Raw genomic sequence first — 4,771 nt, 5'->3', positions numbered from 1 at the left:
TCATTCGGAATAGCTAGTGCGCCGGGACCCTTTCCAAAGATTACGTGTAAATCATTGACCATAGCAAGTACGTGATCACCGGTACGCATGGCGGGCTTCTTCCGGTGATCTGCCTCACCTTTGAAATGATTGCGTTTCTTACGACACTGATGGTTGGTCGGAAGAAATCGACGTTGGCCCAGGTACACATTCTTCCTGCAGCTTCCCAGGTATATACTCACTAGTAGAAAAAGGGGCAAATCTGAGACACATTAGTGCCGGTTTGATTTTGAGCCGGCACTAATGTGTCCATTAATGCCGGTTCCAACGGCTAGCCGGCCGTTCTCATTAGTACCGGTTCGTGGCGAACCTTTAGCACCGGTTCATGCCACGAACCGGTACTAAAGAGAGTGGTGGCAGGGTGTTGTCAGTCTGGGGCCCCTCCAGCACCTTTAGTACCGGCTCGTGGCACGAACCGATACTAAAGGTCGATGTACATAAACCCTTCGTCCACCCGAGCCACTCTGTTCTTCCCCTTTCCCCTCACTTCCTCTGTTCTTCCCCTCTCTTCCTCGAGCTCCTCACAAATTTTGCCAAAATTTGTCAAGATTTGAAGGCCCCCATCCATTCAAATGATCACAAAGGTTAGCAACTTTGTCCTTTCAACTCTCATTGCTAGATTAGGTCTTGCAATGCTTTGTATAGTGATTAATTTGGGAGGAATTATATTTGCTAGTATTTGATATATATGCAATTTGAGGTCAAAAATAACACTTAGTTTGCATATGTAGGTGTGGTTTACTTAGTGCCTTCTAAATCTCCGTTGTAACCACCGTCGATCGCCCGCACCGTCCCGTCGCCGGCACCACCTTGTGGTGAGGCTCTTGTTCATGAATGTTTTACATTACCAAATTGATGTTTGTGTGATTTGGATATATAGTTACTCGTGTAATTATCTTACCCATACGTTGTTTGTTATACATAGTGTCATGGTTTTGATATCCGTCCCCGTCGGCCCTCGTCCTTGTTATGATTCGGATGTGGTATATTCTCTTTTAAAACTAGTTGTTGCATTTCGTGTTTATGAAAAATTATGCCCATCAAGTTGACATAGATATTTTTATCTAGGAGGCATGTGAACCGGAAATTCCAACCGACCCTATTGTCGAGAGGTTAAATGAAGTTGAAAGAGAAAACGAGTATTTGAAAGAAAAATTGAAAATAATTGAGGCGGAGAAGATGGAATTGGAGTTGCATGTTGCTGATGTCGTCAATGATCACAAGATCAAGATGGAGAAAATATGGTTGAAGATTAGAAAGATTAGAAAATATGCCATTGATAGTGTGGCTTGGTATCATTATGCTGTTGGATCAATACGATGATACAACAATGGCGGAAGAAGCTGAGCCGGCAATGCGGGAAGAAGCTGAAGAAGAGGCATCAGATGAGCCCGCTGATGATCTAGGTCGGGCCATTGCCGATGCAAAGAGAAACTGCGCAAGTGATCTGGAGAGGACGAAGTTGCAGCGCCTATTAGAGGATTACAAGAAATTATTGTACCCGAATTGGCGAAGCTGACAAAAAAAGTTGGGCACCACACTTGAATTGCTGCAATGGAAGGCAGAGAATGGTGTATCTGACAAGGGATTTGGAAAGTTGCTGGTAATGATAAAGAATATGCTTCCAAAGGACAACGAATTGCCCGAGAGTACGTATGAAGCAAAGAAGGCTGTCTTCCTTCTAGGGTTAGAGGTGCGGTGCAGAAGATACATGCATGCCCTAATGACTGCATCGTCTACCATGGTGAGTACGAGGATTCGACACACTTAGCCAGGAAAGGGGGTCTCAGCAGCGGCAGCAGCAAGCGGATGATCGTCCAGCATTGGGTAGCACCGTCCCATCCATGCCGAGAAGCAGCGTTGATTCTGCCTCGGGCGACACACTGCTGGATACATACCCTGTGGATGACATCATAGAGAACACTAACTGTGAGCTACACTCCAAAATGAAGAACATATCCATGAAGGTGGCGGACGGCGTTGCTTTTCCAGTTACCCCCGAAGCAACCTTCATTGCATCCCGATTCCAGAGGGCTATGCTCGTGTCATGGTTGATGAAGTGGTGGACCCATATTCGGGGCTACAGCTTGACATTCCTGGAGGTGAAGACGAGCGCACACTGGGAGAGGCCATACATCGTATCATCCTATGGAGAAAGGATTGCATCATCTTTCGAAGTCCACCGACACCGCGTCGTCTGCCGACTCCTCCTCGAAGTCCGCCACCGAGTCAGCAGACTCCCGCTCCTCCAAGTCCACGAACGCGTGAGCCGACTCCTCCTTGAAGTCCGCCACCTCCTCCAAGTCCCTGAATGCGTGAGCTGACTCCTCCGGTTTCAAGTCCGGCACAACGTCATGCCACTTCTCCGGTTTCAAGTCCTGTACTGTGTCAGGCCACACCTCCTGCTTCAAGTCTGACACATCGTCAGGCCACTTCTCCTGGTCCAACTCAGCCAAGTCAGCCGTCTCCACCGTCTCACCAATCGCACAAGAGACATGCCGCAGCTATGGTGCGTAGCGGTACGATTCGAGGTAGTTCAGGAAGTACAGGCGGAGACAAGCGATATAAATATGGTCCAAGCCTCGCTCCTCTTCCTCAGAGGCCTTACGACATGACTAAGGAGCAAAACGCAGCCATAGTGCAGGCCCAAGTGGACGCCCATTTTGGACCGAAACCGGCAGCGCCGCCAAAGGAGAAACTTCCTGAGAAAGTAATTGACCACTTCATTCATATGGCTAGAGAACCAGCTCCCAAGCCTGTTGACTCAGACTATGAGCGCCAAATCAGGAAACTACATCAAGAACGGCTAAAGAAGGAAGCGAGCTCGAGCTCGAGCCAACAAGCAGCTGGCAAAAAATGCGGGAAAACCGTTCCCCAGTTGGGAGAACAGGCGGCGCAAGCGATCCCCCCGCTTGTTGTGCCAACAACACATGAGAGGAGTACGCGCGCCAAATATTATTGTGGGCAAACCGTTAGCGTTCCCCAGCAGGGCGATGTGGTAATAACGGAGGATCATATAATGCAGGCTCAAATGCTCAATATCTCTGTTGGACAACTCAAAATCGAGCCCATGCCTCTGCTTAAAGAATCAGAAATAAAATGGAAATATGTGCGGGGCCAACCTTTGGTCCATCCAGACAACGTCAAGGACCTCCCAATGAGAATGTATGAATTGCATCAATGGTACATGAACATTACCAAGATTTCCAATCGAGAGTCCCTCATGGTGAATGTCAAGCATGAGCATTATTACCATGAGAATGCTCTGGCCATTGAGTATCCAGAACTATTTCAGTTATACAATCAAGACGCACTCGACAAGTCTATCGTCAGTTGCTATTGTCTGTAAGTGATTTATTTCTGTAATTTAAGTCTCAAGCTAGTTATGTAGTGATAATTTTGATCAATCATTACATGTAATTATCCTCACTATATTCTTTTTCTATGGTATTATATGCAGGATGAAGATGTATGAAATGAAAAAATCTGGACGCTATGGCATTGGGTTCATTGACCCAAATACCATTAATGAGGACATATGGCAGATTTCATATTATCAAGATGGTGTAGAGGAAAGCATGCTAGAGTTCTTGAAGCGCCTCAATACCAATAAAGATATACTACTTCCTTATAACTTCCCGTGAGTCACACTGTCTTGTACTACAAATTCTGTTTTTGCTTACTAGCTAGCTAGATGTTAATAATTAAGTGTATACGGTTTACGGTAGTTGATTAATTTTATGCACATGCCCGCTTAATTAAGACATGCAAACGTGTGCGCATGTAGTTGGCACTGGGTCTTGTTAGACATTAAAGTTGACGAAGTAAAAGTTGAATTACTGGACTCACTAATTAAAGCAGATAAAGACTTCACCATCGTGAAGGGGATAGTCAACAGGTAATTTCAATCATTATTAACTATATCTCGGCCTATTATTAGTTCGTCATTTCCTGATATGAATTATTTAATAACCCCTTTATTAATTTTCTTTGCCGGCGGGCAGGGCATGGGCAAAGTTCATCAAGGTGACTCCAGGCAAGTGGGCAAAAAAGTTGTTTTGGCATCGACCAAAGGAAAGTAATTAAATAGTACTAGCTAGCTACCATCTCTTTAATTCTTGTTTCAATATCAGTAATTAATTATCATGCTAGATTAATCATTATCTGATTCAATTCCATTCTTGTAAAGGCACTAAAGCAGGCGCCAGGGAATAATCTGTGCATTTTACGTTTGCGAGAACATTCGCATGATGACGTGCGAAAGGAGCAGATCTGATAGACAGGACTGGGTACGTTTGTCAGAACACTATTCACACCATTATCGATATCTAGTCACACAACTAACACACATGCATATTGATCTCCTTCTTACCAGTTCAGAGAGGTGCGAGATAAGCTCCTACCACCAGACCCCATACTAGCACTTCAAGAGGAAATAGCCGGATTTTTGCTCGACCAGGTCATAGATCCCAAAGGAGAATACTATTACCCGCTACCGCCCCCATGAACCACTTGTCATCGTGCTCCGGAGGCACCAAGGCAACATATGTAGGAGAAATTGTATATGTATATACATGTGTATGTGTGAATAATTAATGGTGTTGGTTGTGAGACATTCGATGATATATATATATATATATATATATATAATATGCGGTTCTACGTACGAGAAAATCTATTTATATATATGCATAACGTGTACAATTTGTAGTATCGTGAAATACCAGCAAAA

The sequence above is a fragment of the Triticum dicoccoides genome, chromosome 4A (assembly GCF_002162155.2).
Source record: "Triticum dicoccoides isolate Atlit2015 ecotype Zavitan chromosome 4A, WEW_v2.0, whole genome shotgun sequence".
NCBI classification, from domain to species: Eukaryota; Viridiplantae; Streptophyta; class Magnoliopsida; order Poales; family Poaceae; genus Triticum; species Triticum dicoccoides.
This window is presented reverse-complemented; position numbering follows the sequence as displayed.